This window comes from Rhodamnia argentea, chromosome 2 (genome assembly GCF_020921035.1).
Source record: "Rhodamnia argentea isolate NSW1041297 chromosome 2, ASM2092103v1, whole genome shotgun sequence".
Taxonomy (NCBI): Eukaryota; Viridiplantae; Streptophyta; class Magnoliopsida; order Myrtales; family Myrtaceae; genus Rhodamnia; species Rhodamnia argentea.
In genome coordinates, this window is record NC_063151.1 from 2,307,057 (window position 1) to 2,322,824 (window position 15,768).

Genomic DNA, 15,768 nt, shown 5'->3' on the forward strand with positions numbered 1-15,768 from the left:
GGGGTGGACCGGGACACTCAAGCGAGCAAAGCCAAATCGTTCAATGCATACATTTCATGCGAATGGAAATGAAAACGGAATTTTCGCGTGCCGCGCGGATGAATCAAAAAAATTATTTTTTGGAGTTTCGATTTTTACTATCTCTACTCAGTTTTTAACGGTTCGAATGCAGCCATTCACAAGTCGATATCTCCATTGATTAATTACCGTATGAATATTCGAAGCTAGCTTCTATTATAGCAATGAATAATCAGCAAATCAATATTCTTACTTTCATGGTTGCACCAAGTTAGACATGGTCAAGGCGTGTGAACGGAATGCCATGAATTTCTAATCGGATCCACACGAAAACCACATAAGAACTCGAAATCAATGGAAATAAATTGAGGTAAGTGAAATGTGTTGGCCAAAAGAATAAATCTTGTCCTTCAGAAAAATGTGGGTGTCCTTTCACTCGGCCGAGACCCTCTTTCACACTGGTTAGCTTGTCAAATTGCTTAAAACGGTTCCTATCAACCCGGTCGATGAAGGTTTTTCGACTATCGTTGACCCGATACATACAATCTTATCCACTCTTATATCGTCGCGATCAACTCGCTCTAGTCTTGATCTAGTAACATGACGATCAACAACTGGTTCAATTCTTGCATATAATCCGGTCTTCGTGATTAAAATAGATGTTACGATACAATGCATGGCAAATACTAATTTCACCGGTTCATCCAATTACGAATCACAACACGACATGCTTTTTATGCTTGGAGAAATGTTATCATCTCAACAGTTCCTATTTTGGTTTAGACCTTGTGGTCTGTAGAATTTCAAATCATTTAATGCCAATGGCATTCGAGAATGGGGTAATTGAATGAATAATAAACTCAACAAGTCGAGAGAACCCTCTCATTACACATTTATCATGGCGGGTATTCTAACTTCATTTCGAACGAATCACTCATTCATAAATAAAAAATCCAGCGAGAATTGGTTCGATTACAATTGTACGACTTCATTTTTCCATTGTCCTTTTGTCTAATTGTTTTCTCCTATTTTATGCTTTGCTTATTCAAATTGCTTTTGTTGGCTCAACTAACTTCGTAATATCTGTAGAAAGCCAACCACTTTCTATGAGTTCTAGGTAAAGCTCTTTTGTGGTTTCATCCAATACACCTCGTGCTTATAAGTACCACACAAAAAAAAAACAAAAACAAAAAAAGATTCATGGGATAGTCAGTATCCAAGCAGAGAGGTCCACACGTCATATTGCATCATGACCCGGTCAACGACCCGACACCCAATATATTGAAGAAAGTGTGATGAAAGCAATGGAATAATTTCAAATGCGTGATGAGAAAATTTCTCAACTGCTGAATAAAGAAAGATGCCATTAGCTTGCGATTTGCTTTCTTCCCATGCCATGAATTGGAAATATCTTCGAAGTGAAGCAAAGGGATACAAAAGTCATAACCATGTTATATTGTAGAAAAATGTGTTTGGCAAGACAATTTTTTGAAATTGCATCACCTTAAAATTAAATAGACTAGCTTTCTGAAAATGGCTAAGAGGTTCCGCAACTTTAAAAGCAATGTGCACGGATGTTCTTCTAACATGTTACGAAAATTGGAGCACTCCCCATTTTCTCACAACTATGATGAGTTTTGACATGAAGCTAATTTACCGATCAAGGAATACCCTCTTTGATTGCATGTCGAAGAAAACGTTAGAGTAGAATTATTTTTTTATTTTTGGGTAAGGGAGAGCAGAATTATTTAGATTCTTGATATCGCAATAAAGTTTAAACTTACACATTTTTTTTTAAGAATGACATTAAAAGTGTCAAAAGTTGTATACGGAGCTCATTTTAGTGTTAAAATTTTTTTTCGGATAACTTAAGTGCCAAATCTGAGGAAAACCGATCACTTAAATGCCAAATCGGGAAAACTCCGGCCAATTTGATTACGTGGCATTTATAGTTAAAATTTTAATATGATGTGGCAATTTTTTTTATAAAAAAAATAGTCCACGGGGAGGTCTCATGGCATATTATTCTTTTTAAAATAAATAACAAGCTCAAGTTATTAAAAAAGTTACACTTAAAAAAAAAGCAAAATCAAGAAAAAAAAAACATGGTCTATCTATGGCCAAGCCCTAATCGGTGGCCGCTGCCACAGCCGCTGGAAAGGGCCGACGAAGATAGTCTTAAGTGATTCGAAAGAAACTTTTAGCACTAAAAATTAGCTTTGTACATAACTTTTGACACTAGTAGTGTTTTTCTTTCCTTTTTTTTTCCCCTATATCCAATTTATTGTTCATTTGTTGTAATTATACAATACGAGCGCATATTTAGTGTTGATACCATGCTACGACTCATATTGTAAAAATTGTTCTTTGCTGATGCACATCAATCCAAACTCATTTCAGCCCTTTTCTTGAATTCAGGGCAAGGGACGGGAATTTCTCTTGGCCGGTGTGAGAATAGAATTTTCATTTACTTTCGAAAGCTACCATTTTATAACCACACGTATTGATCATTCCTTTAAAATTCCAAAGTGATAAGACTGGTTAAGAATCTTATCCGCATCGCCGATGTAGATTTTTTGGGCGTGTGTATTCTCGTACGGTCCCCATTATCAATTTCTAAAGTATTAATCAGCTCGCAAATCGGCGATTAATTTCTGCTTCTGATTGGCTGTGCCCACGTGATTACGATTCACGACCTGAACAATCAGATTCGATTTTGATCAACCTGGTGCGTCCATTTCCCATCAACTTGGGCAGAAATCAAGGCCTTGAGATACAGGACTTGACAGATTTGACAGAATTAAAAAGGTTTTGTGACCATGGACAAGTGTCAATCATCGGTCAAATGATGTGGTCATGCTCCATGTTCATGACTTTTTGTGGAGTTATGTCGCACCTTTTCCTTTTACCAAGAACAGAAAATTGGGCAAATTTTACAAAATGGGAGGCTGACCTACTACGGCAACTAATCACTGAATCTTAGTTTATTGGACTAGAAGAGCTTGTTCTACAAAATGTTATGTTATCTATGCTTGTGCTATTACTCAGTGAAAGAGCAATTCCTCAGTATAAAGTCGCCTTCTCTTATAAGAAATACTTTCAAAGAATGATCGGTCACTTAATATAATAAATTTGAATATTATCCTTTTAGAACCTCGTTTCAGAGTAAAATTTCAGTAGTTGGACAATATTTTGGATGGATTTAAATTATCTTGGCACTTGCCACGTGATGCAAGACAACAACAATCACAACCACACCTTACAATGATCTCTTATACGAGTATAATATATAAAACTTAAAATGAGCCCAAAGCCTAAGCCTATCACAATTCCTTTGATCCTACAACAAACGAGCCAACTTAAAACACAAGACTAAAACCTGATGTTGTTTTGGGGGCGCTGCCCTCGAGCCCCTACTTGCTCACCGGTGAGCGGGGCCGTCGTTCGTTCATTGGAAAGTGGAACCCTCGCCCATTGTCCGGGCAGCGGGACCTCCAATATTTCATGCGCATGGATCACATATCGTCGGTTCATACTTCGGTTTCCCTAAATTCACGTGGGTGTGCCCCAAGATGAGAAACAAGGGTCTCCGAAATATTCGCCAACTCCAACATTTAGGATCACATTACACGTGATTAATGGCTCAATCGCCAAATAAAATCAACTTCTATAAACCCTACATAATCTCTAGAGAGAGAGAGAGAGAGAGAGAGAGAGAGAGAGAGAGATCTAATAGTTAAAACTCAGTTAACTATTCAACTAGTGGAAGACAAGCCACTGATTAATTAAACATTCTCATCACTCACTTTGAAGAGGCAGCTTGCACCCATCTTTGGTACAATCATCATGATTAATGATCCTTCAGCATTTCCCAGAGAGCAAGTTGGCATACTTGTTTATTCTCATGCAGGCCATAATCCAATATACACTGGAAAATATGTTTGAAAACGGAGGCGTGCTATGCTTCTTCAAACTGAAAGTAAAAAGTAATAACTTAAAAAGAAACAAAAAGTAAATAAAAAAAAGGGTCTGCAAAATTTTTCCCAAAAAAGGAGATGAAGAGTAAGTGGAGCGGAGAAAGGAGACGATGAAGGCATTTCTCTTCATCTCACGCGGGTCCTAAGTGATATTCAATATAATAAGTTGTAAAGTTTAGGTCTTGGTATGCATCCCAGTCTGCAAAATTGGGTTGTGAAGTGTTAAAGTGTTAGGTATAAGAGGGCCAGAGAAAAAAGAAAGAACAAAAAGGCGCACTACACTAAGTCTACATGATTGAGGTTGCGTTTGATTCGGCTTTGGAAATGAACTTTGAGTAAATGCAAATACCTTTAGCCTAAGGGGCTTTGGGGAAATACAAATGGCATTTGGTAAAAAATCATTTGAAAAATAATTTTGAGTTAAGGAGTATTTGGCAAAAAAAAAAAAAAAAATTAGAGAGGGCTTTCGGTACATTATTTCTTACTCCCAACTTTTTTTATTAAAAAAAATAAACCCTTCCTAGACTCCGGTGAAAGGCCCGGGCCGTCAGCAAGCCAAGTCCGACACTAGCGGCCATAAACCTTGACAAGGGTCGCACGACCCCAAGCAACGAGGCCTAAGGTTGCGCGACCCGGCGGCTGTCACCCGAGGTAGCGCAACCTTGGTCACGCAACGTCACCCGTCCCTTGCCAGCTAGATCTAGCCTTGCCGATTGCCTTTGCTCAAGAAAGAGCAACAGATTAGGGTTTTAGTTTTTTAAAAGGAGTAAAGTTGGTTTTTAGTAAGGTTTCGAGGGCAAAATAGACAGCTAACTAATTTTCATTGGGGCTTTCAACATTTCAAAAAGACTGAAAGCTCAATGCTAGTATGCTGAAAGCTCAATACTGGTAGGGATTAGTATTGAGCTTTCAGCCTTTTCAAGGCCAATATTCATCCCCAAGTTTCTTGGAAATAGTTGCCAAACACCTCAAATTTCTTTAAAAGGTGTTTTCAAAATGCTGAACCAAACACACCCTAAGTATTATATGTCTTGCAAGCACATACAAGTAAGAAAATTGTGTAAATATAGTTTGCATGGCATGCTTCATGCTTTCTTTTATTGGTGCACCCAACTTCCAGTCAACCTATCCTTAAATTTACTCACAATTACTTATGCACGAGGGGGTGAAAAGGAATATATATGCTAATACTGTAGGTTTTCCTCAATAGAATTTGCTTTTTCTGAGTTAATCAATGCACTAATATAAGGCGCACCGACAGTTTAAAAGATTTCGTACTGATCCAGTCACGAAATAGGTACTCTCATCTACTAAGGAATAAAGCACACATGTCATCATTTGAACTTGTTTGAGTGTAGATTTTTTTTTTTAAATTATTATAATGGACAAGTTCAACCGTCAGAGCAATCTCGCAATTGGCACATAGACAAAGGGAAATTTTCTTTAAGAGTGAAAATTTACATGTTCATCAAATGAGATCAAGAATATGTTGTATGTAAATCTGAACTATGTGATAATAGTATAAAAAAAGGCCAATCCAAAAACTTGAACGGTTAAATAGAGGAAGACCATATATATATAACCACATGTTTAAGCAATGTGGAATTGCACTTAACACTCCCTCTCACGTGTAAATCACACATTTGCATCCGCTCGACTCGGCTCAACTATTTTCAATGTTACCCTCATAGAAAGTCAAACCTTAAAACTAAAATCATTAGGTGGAACGAGACTACATGTATATATGACACATCAATAATTACATGTTCAAACGATGTGAGATTATACTTAATAGATATAATTTTTTTTTTGTCTCCTATATAGAAAAACCAAATAAAACAATTATTGTCAATCCTTTTTTAAAAATTCCACAGTAATCCACACATTTTTATTAAGATAAATTACAATACATGATAACAAAATGGACGAAATTTTCATCAAAGTAGTCATGATTATTGTCAACTAATAACCCCATAAGTATTTCAATTTCTTTCATCTTACAACTATTTAGCTTTATTTCCTAAACCGTTACGAATCACTTGCATATTTTTCTCTATCAGCACATTTTTTTTCGTTATGCACATGCTTTTTGGCTAGTTAATAGAATGATATCTAATTGATGAAAATAAATATTAGAATTTGGCGCACAATCACAACGAAGCAAAACGTAACGAAAAAGAGAAATCGAGATACAAGATTTTATCCCAGTTCATTCTTAAACTAGAGTTATGTTCAGCAGATGATTCCACCATAATTAGCACCTCGCACCTCTCGTTACATCACTCAATTACAAATGAAAAATAGTAGTGGGATTTACGTGCTTTCCTGTCATACGAAAATATGTATCACCACCCGACAATAAAAACTGCCTATAAATTGGACGACTTATTTTGCTTCTCGTGCAAAAGCACCTCAACCACATTTTTCAGGGTAATTATGAGCAACCGCTTCTTTCTCTTGCAACAAGGCAACGAACCAATGGAACTTGTACAATCCATCTATTTCGATGACGATTCGTAAGATCTGATTTACTTTAAACGAGGCTTGCGTTCACCTTACGAAAGCTAGGTTGGAGTACGGATGCGTGATTTATACGAAAAAATTTTCAATCATGGGGACTATAAACCACTATATTTTATAAAGACACTCCATATCCCCTAATTATGACTAACCCGATCTTCGAAAAAAATCAGATTAAAAGTAACTTTAACAAGTAAAAATCGGATTAGCAGCCATGGAAACCAGCTCATTTGTCTGATAACATATATTATCACCTCACCATCGTGATTACGCGAATACCACAAAAAGAATGACCCAATTTTATTTTTATTTTTGTCACTTTCTGGGGCGTTACATGGAAAAGAAAATAAGAAAGGCAGAAAAGAAAAAAGGGAAATTAAACACATAAAAAGATTCAAAGGGCAAGTGGTCATTTTGGGTAAGATTCCGAGGACCTTGTCTGGTCCTTAACAAGGAATCATGGGCCATGCCCTGAGGAGACGGCGAATCTCCATCAAAATAGCCGAGGACAAGAAGAAGTGAATATCCAGGTGTCGAAGTTACATGTCGAGAACGGAAAGATTGCCCCCTTTTGACCTTTTAAGGTTACCAAATAAGGCAATACAATGCAATTTGGAAAGAGGGCGCTTTGTTCTCTTGTCTCCACCCTCACTAGACAAGCTATTTCAAGCTCTTTGGAGTTGGCGCTTCCCCAGAATTGTTTCTTTCTCTAGCCCTAAAGTTTACTGCTTCGTTCTAAGGAATATTTTCCTTTTCTCGCAAGCTTTTGCATCCGTGACTTGGGTGTCATGTACATCTATGCTTCGAGAGCCACAATATCGCGCAACGGACTCCAATATGAATGTCGGATTGGTCAGTGATCACTAGGGGGTGGGGGGACTGCAGCTTCCTATTAGAAGGGGTCGTCGGGGTAGAGTTCTTAGCAAGCCGTGCGTCGTGAATTTTGAAATGGCCAGTTATTTTATCCTTTTTCTCTTGCTTTTTCCATCCAAGCCGAGTCGTGCTTCTCGAGCAAATAACTGATTGGTGCAAAGCGATATTGTTATTTAGTGAGCTGCCAGCGAGTTGCGCTTAACTGGACCACAAAGGCTAAATACCGATGACCTGTCGTAACTACCCCATCATTTTACGGACTTTTAAAAGAAATCGTATTGTTAAATGCGAAGCAAAACATATAATACTAAATCCGTACTATGACTACTTGCTCCCACGTCATTTTTAAATTCCAATAAAAGAAGCAAGAATAAGTTATAAGATCGCGTTAGGCATCATTGACGACTCTTTCTTTCTTTTCTTGTTGAAGTTTCGCTTTCAAATTGAGAACAACCTGGGCCAACATCCGAGGACAACAGGGTAGGCTCTCAATAAAGTATGTATTATCTCTTTCCATTACCTTTATTGGTTCCTTAATTTTTACTGTGGAAAAAAGCAAATTTAAATAAGTTCCAATCATTCACTCAGCAAAGGTGAAGGACATTTGCGAAGTTGAGCTCTAGCGATGATTAGGTTAAATCCTCACCAAATTCGGTGATCTATAGAGCTAGTATTCTTCTTTGATTCTTCGATATAGGTGTCCTCCTTTTACCAGTTACGAAACATGAGAAAGAAATTTCATCAATAGGGTTATTCGTAAACATGATTATTATTGAGAAGTGAAATAATCGTACAAACTAAAGAAAAGTGACTGACAAAAACTCAAATTCGATATGTGCACAATCGATGTGATTACTTATAAATGCAATTATCATTTAGAAGTCAAATGAATGTTTAAGAAAAAAAGAAAGAGTCACTAAGAGAAATTCAAATGTGATAGCTGACAAGCATGATTGATGGGATTTTCGATGGATACGGTTATTATTCGGAAGTGAAATAACTGTTCAAAATCAGAAAGAGTTGTCGACATAAACTCAAATTTCCACAGGTATGCAAGCATGCCCATGACCTTGAAATTGACACCATTTTTATCGGATTTTTCACCCCATTGAATAAACACGATTTTAGGTTATTTCAACAATAACGTGACAAAGTAAGAATTGTTGATAGGGACACGATGATACTTACTACCACCTTAAATCAATGGTGAAATAAAGTAATTCCATAGCAGGTTGATTTCTACCAACCGAAAAGATTTGCCCAGAGAAATTTGGTAACACGTCCGTCCAATAATTTTCTCCCCAACTAGAAAAAGAAGAGCGCAAAAATCTCTTTCATAAAGAGAAGATCTAGATTTGCCTTTTCAACAATATACAATCAAACAATCTCTCTGCATCAAAGACCACAAATCTGGGTCGATGCTCCAAAAAAGAGGGCGTGACCTGAGAGATGATCACAGAGAAACTTCTTTATTTTAAACCCTGAAAAAAAAGCGAAGGGAAGCGATGGTTAGTGGTGGATGATCGGCGTCCTCTTTTTAGGTCCACGAGCTTCTATCATTTGGCTGATGATTGACACTTGTCCACTGCTTCGAATGCGATCGTTTCGTGCCATGAATAAAGAAAGGCCGAGCCATGCTTTTCAAGATTGTCAATGTCAAGAACCCCAAAAATAATAAAAAGAAGGCGTTACTTTCCATGTAAATCGCATCTTCGCTGGTACGCCCCCAGTTGTCTTCTTCACGTGGGCTCAGCCAATCCCTAGCCATGGAGATCAAGGAGTGTCCCCCCAAGGAAACCCTAAAGTTGTGCCATTGGGTTTGGCACACGACACCTGAATCTGAGTCTCGTAGCTCCACGGTGCGGCGGGGGGGCTTTGATTGTACGGTTTGGCTAGGAAATCGAAATGGCCGTCGATACTGCAACTAGGGTTTTCCAAGTGTAATTGTCCACTAGACACAACTTACTATCGATGGCCGGTTCTGTGGACGTCACTGTTTTGATGTTGTTTGTGCTCGAAACGAATCATGGATAGGATTTCGACGGGTGATTGATGTGGGTAAAGCAAGTGGTCCGGGACCCTTTATGCTTTTGACAAATCTGGCCATCTTAGCATCGGCTAGAGATCTACTCAAACCAGCTTGTCAAATCATGTGGAACCCATAGGATTTCTTGACATTTAACTACTGTATAAAGAGACGAGCAATTTGCATTTTCTTAGGAACAACGACAAAATTGCGAGGTATCGGAATGTCCGATTATTTTATATGCATTTGAAACTATATCACATATTGGAAATTTCAAAATTTCAGTGAGATGAAGGGAACTGGTATGCACTATTCGAAACACGGAGTCATTGAATGATTTTCAAGTTTTTTTTTTTTAAATAGTCATCGTATTATAGAAAAACATGGACAAGATACATATTGACGAACATGCTTTTTATGTACTTTTAACTATATGTATTATCCAAATCTCAAACTTAATGTACATAGATCATTCTAGATGTTGTTAATCCTAGAGCTAATCATAGGCCCGAACCCATGGAGGCTCAGGCCTAGAGTGTCAATGCGCGAGCTGGGGCAATATATTTCTGTCTTGGTAGAGAAACCCTGAACTTGGCCTGCGCCCAAGACCAATCGTATTTGTAAGAGCCTTGATATTTTTCAAATCATAATTGAGTTGGAGAAAGCTTTGAGACTTGATATCCGACTTAACCTAACCACTTATCAAGCATAGTCATTTATCAAGACTTATATATTGTGAAATTTTGTGAGACCACTACCAATTGTTCTAAAAACTTAAACTGTTAGATGAATACGTGATTTTGATATTTAATTATTCTATCATTCTCTTTGACATATAATCTGGTCTTTTTTGCCAAATACTAAGCGTGAACATATTTAATTGGGGATACAAGTGGGGTCTGAAAAAATTTGAACTCAAAATCTCTTGCCATAATACCATGTTGATAATCAAGCATAGAAGAGAGATAAAAGAAATGAAGAGAAACACCCAAGAATTAACGTGGTTCGGACGATCAAGAGAAGATTCCTTGGAAGCTAATGTCCACGATGACAAATCCCCAATTCATTTTGTTACCTTTGGGGAGGATTTATTGTCGTTTGATAGAGAGTACAACCAATAAGTTACAATTGTTAATCTGGTAATTATAATTATCGTACAACTCAACTATACTTTCTACAATATTGGGATTAGGACAAATTACCGTTCCACCATATGTGATGGCGGTGTTTATTGTAGGCTTACAAAAGTTGTCCTTAAACTACAAATTGTATGGAAAGGTCACGTCTCGACCATGAAGAGGTGAAGGAAAAGTGAAACCCTATTCTTCTTTCTACCTACCTCATATAAGCATATAGGCTGCGTTTGGACGTCCGGATTTTTAGTCAAGATACAATAAGAAATCTAATGATTTTGTCATATCCTATCTACTGTTTGGTGAACTATGGATTTAAAGTCGAATAAGCGGGAGCATGACGTAGATGAGATTGACTCTATTTTACTAAAACATCAGAATATTTTAGAAATTATTCGATGATGATTTATTATTGAACAGTGGTTTGTGCCATCTGAATTTGGGCACAACATCGATAGAGCAAACCCCGTAGAATTGGGTTCTTTATTTGGAGACGAATCCTTTAAAAATGACTCAATGATCTTACTCATTGTATTTTTTAGGAGTAAACAAGTGCTGAACAATCTACTTATTCAGCCTCTTTTTGCAAATTGAAGATGCATTCACGCGGGTCGTCTAAAAGAGCCTTTTCGAATGTAGGCCCTTTTGAAAGTTGATGATCAACCTCGAGCTCTTCATAACATGTGGAGACCCCTTTTGACTGTTGGAAATGTTCAAGCGGTTAAAGAACGAGGGACGTGATCTCACACCATACTAAATAATATATTAAAAAATAAGGTCATAAAGATACCCAGTTTTGCGGCCGAAGATCCTAGCCTGGCGTTGTCCGAGAAGTAGCTACACTTGACGGTCGTTGCCACTGGAGAGGCGACTTCCCTCTAGAGAAGTGGCCCAATGCGGCGGAGAGGCATCCCAATGCCGAGGAGAGGCGATCATTGTGGGTAAAATCCGATTCTCGTTGTGCCTGCTCTATTGAGAAATGCTATTCTGGTCTATCCCATCCCCTATTCTGGGAATTATTTTATCCTGTTTATATCCCTCCTTTATCCTATATTGGACAAATGCCAAACACAAGGTATAATCCTAGCTTATATCCCGACGACCAAACGCAGTTATAGGGGTATTCCCACCTCAAGAGACTTATTAATGTGCTCAATTCGAATATCTTTTTTAAATCATATCACATTATTCATAATTAATGAGTGGTTGAGATCCGAGTCATACGGTTTAGTGGTGAGCAAGGCTTTAGGATAGAATCGGGAATCGGACCTCTGGTTTCTGATCTAGTTCTAGGCTCTTATGAGCTAGGGTCCGATTCCCGATTCCATTTTTTTAGGAACCGTCGGATCCCAGTTCCTTGAACCGAAAATTAGAACAAATGAGGATAGTGCCCACATTTCCGAGAGTATCTATCTTTTAATTCTCTCAACCCATATTCATAATTCATGGCCAAACTACTTCAGGGATACACTGTGCTTGTTGCCTAATGTAATTGGGATTCTCTTTTTTCATCTACAATCTAATCCTGAATTAATATCAGCATCCTATGGTCCAAGGAAAAGAAAAGAAGGAACATAAACGAATCAACATTCTGAAGATTGAGCCGCGTCGTTATTTTCTCCAGCATTTGATGGATTGCTAGATGTTTCTGCGTTGCTAATGCTTGTCATCAATGGCGGGCACTTCTTGAACACCCTATCTTTGTTTTTGTTCCACCACTCTTCTGCTTCCTGCTCAGCAAATCTCCTTTTGCTGTAACCGCGATGATTGTGTTTAAATGAAAAAAGAAAAATTCACAAGAAGGAAACTATTAGTAGGCCAAAACACGATAAATTAGATTTATTTCTCATTATCTGGAGAATTCAAATTACAAGGATCCTAAGGATTTAGGGACGTGCAAATCTGATTGAGAACAAGAAATATGTATGTGCACCTGAATCGGACGCGCTTGAAGGCCTTGACACTATTAGGAACAGCATCGACAGTAACGTAGACACCAGGTTCGAATTGTTCAATCACTTGCGTTGGAGTTCGAGCCGATCTCCATGTTCTGTTGAGATACAACTCCTTGCATCAGTGAGGCGCGACTATCCTTATTTGTGCTTGTCTGATTATCATTCAATGAGTCTTTCACACCCACTATATCGGCTTGATATATGCTTAATTGACGCCGATCATTGTTCACATTTTATAGACTCTTTAGCGATTGTTGCGTTCACTCTTAATTTGCTTATTAAAAAAAAATTGATAACTTCCCGGATATCCTAAAATCAACCCTGGAACCTGTAATAGGGTACATGGTATGACGGGATAGGTTCCAGGTTTCAAAAAATAAAGAACCTGTTTCTACCGATAAATTACAGGTTCTAAGTGGAATCTAGAACGGCTCACCTCTAATTAATATAATTTGTTTTCAACGCTTTACATCCTCTGGTGTTTTATTACATGTTACCATGATCTTGGTACATTCAATTTAAAAATCAATCCTTGTTCTTTCCTTCCACTCTTCTCGCTTGAGCGTGTGATTGTTGAAATAAATATAAGGGGTCCGTTATTTAAAGGAAAATTCTTTTGAGAAAATTATTTTCGGATTTTTCGGTGTTTATATGACCGAAAATTAATCGGTTCATGACTATGAAAAACGTTTTCTGCACATCAATAGTTTTTCGTCATCCAAACAATGAAAAGTTGGAAAACGATTTCTGAAAATAATTTTCCTTCAAACAAATGAGCCCTAAGTGTGCATAAAGTCGCGAAAATTATCAAAAAAGTCATAAACTATTGCATTTAGGATTTGTTGTGGGCCAATACTTCAACACCCCCTCTCACGTGCAAATCGGGTTACGAGTGACAAGTAAAATTTTGATCACGCGCATTCGCGAACACTAGCTATTATTGCATGTTAGAAAGTCAAACGCAAATGCTTAAGCTGATTAGGTAGAGGAAGACCACGTAAACACAAATAATCAAGCGATGTGAGATAATATTTGGACATCTTTGTTTCAAGTCATGCGTGCATGCTCTAACATGCTATCGTGTCTATCATCGCCAGCGTCTTCCAACATGCACATGCGTGGCTAGTTTTGTTCTCGTCTACTCCTCCGTCTGAATATACAATCATGAGAATCAGACTAAGCAATCCATTCTTGGGAAGATTTGCACTAATCTAATCCCCACGCCTCGGCAAAGTTGACGAGTTTCCCTTTTTAAATCTACCTCTCCACCAATTTTTTTTTTCCCATGCCTATTGGCAGCACGTTGATGCTGTGCTTAAACTATGCATTGGGGTCTCGAGCCTCGACCCACTTGCTATTGGTTGGCGAGGTATTGTAATTACTCTTAAAGTGTGCAAAGATGATGACACGCGCCTACTCTTTTAAGCATATTCCCATATGCGGTCTATTGACTTCACGGAAAAAAAAAAGCAAAAAAAAAGTCATAAATTTATTATAATTATGTTAATTCAGTCCATCCGGTTAATTTTTATCTATTGATGCTGATGTGGCAATTTTTTCAGACGGTGAGTGGCGGCCGGTGACAAGGATGCGAGAGGGAGGGAGTGAGCGATGTGAAAAATTCTTATTTCTATTTCTGTTTCAAAAATAAAAAGCTAAAAATATTTCTACTTGTCATTTCTATTCGAAATTTATTTTTGGACTAAAATTTGTTCCGGAAATAGAAAAACGAAATTGCGTTACCAAATGGATTTTTATTCCAAACATGTTCTTTAAAAATAGAAAAATAGAAAAATATAATGGTTATCATACGCACGCGCTTAGAAACCACATATAGAATTCATATAATCTAGGGACATTTAGGTTTAGCATGATTGAATGGGAATTGGACCCTTCTGCAATTGGGAATGGCCGCTTAGAAACTTTCATTCGAAATAAGAAACTGAAGTGTTGGTATTCAATCCGTGAGAGTAGTGTACGTGCGCTGGATATGACTCAAGGTCAAGGATGCGGAGTAATTAGAACTAGGCAATTAGTCATTTTGTCTCCGAATTTGCAATATTGTAACTTATTTCAAACGAGGATGAGGACGGCTTGATCCGCCTAAAGGCGTAAGTAATATTTCGTACAGTAAACAAAGATTGAAATAACCCCGAACACCATGCATTGTGGATCCGATTTGCTATTGTTTCGACTCGCGAATCGGGTGGAACTAGCACGGCCAATTCGAAACCGGGAACCACGAGCCTGTCCTAGACCAGTTCCATTTCCGGTTCAAGCCCTTAGAACCGCGTAGAGCCTCAAGCCCTTAGAACCGCTGGCTCTACGAGGGACCGGTTTTGAAGCCATCTACTGGGGAAAAAAAATACTTATTGCGCTCATCAAGATTTGAACCATGTTCTTCCACATGGACAAGCAACAAATCCACCACTCCACCAAAAAAATTTTGGTAGGATACTAATGTAACTTCTACATCCGTAATTGAATTATGGACAGTTGACAAAATAGCATGAGCCGAATGATCCGATTCCTAATTCCAAAACACGGGAGTCACGGGCTAGAATCTCGTTTTAGGTCGGGAACCTACCTCCCTTGGAGCGGATTACTTCTAGTTCAACTTTTTCATCGAATAAATAGCAGAATAAATAGAGAAATCTTACCAGTTCTTTGCACATCAACCGATAAAAAGAACATTGGAAGTACATACATATCAGCAAAGAAAAGGTCAAAAGGAGGAGGAAAGTACATACATTCTGTTCTGTGGCTGTGGGGCAAAGAGAAGAAGATTCGGTATTAAGTTGGGCTACAGGCCCAACATCATGTCGGGCATGTAGCCCAACTTGATTTTGGGCCCTTAGCCCAATCTGTTGTGTGATCGTGTGTGAATGCTCTTTGTAATTAGATATAGAAAACGTAATGGTGGTTTGAAGTTTCGCCTAAACATGCGTGAATGCGTACTCAAGATAAATCAAGCAATGAAATTAATGGCCTACTACTCAAAAAAACTTGAACTTTAAATTTTCTCCCCATTACACCTTTTATCTTATAAAAAACCTCCAACTTTAAGTGCGGTTCAAATTCCATCATAAACTATTTGTTCTCCCATTAAAAACTCTCAACTTTAAGTCATATCCCAATTTTATCATAATTTTTTTCCCTTATAAAAACTGTAAACTTTAAGTCTTATTCCAATCTTACCATCTAGTCCCAATTTTATTCTAACATTTTTACAGTTGCATAAAAAATCACGAATTGTTACTCGAGCT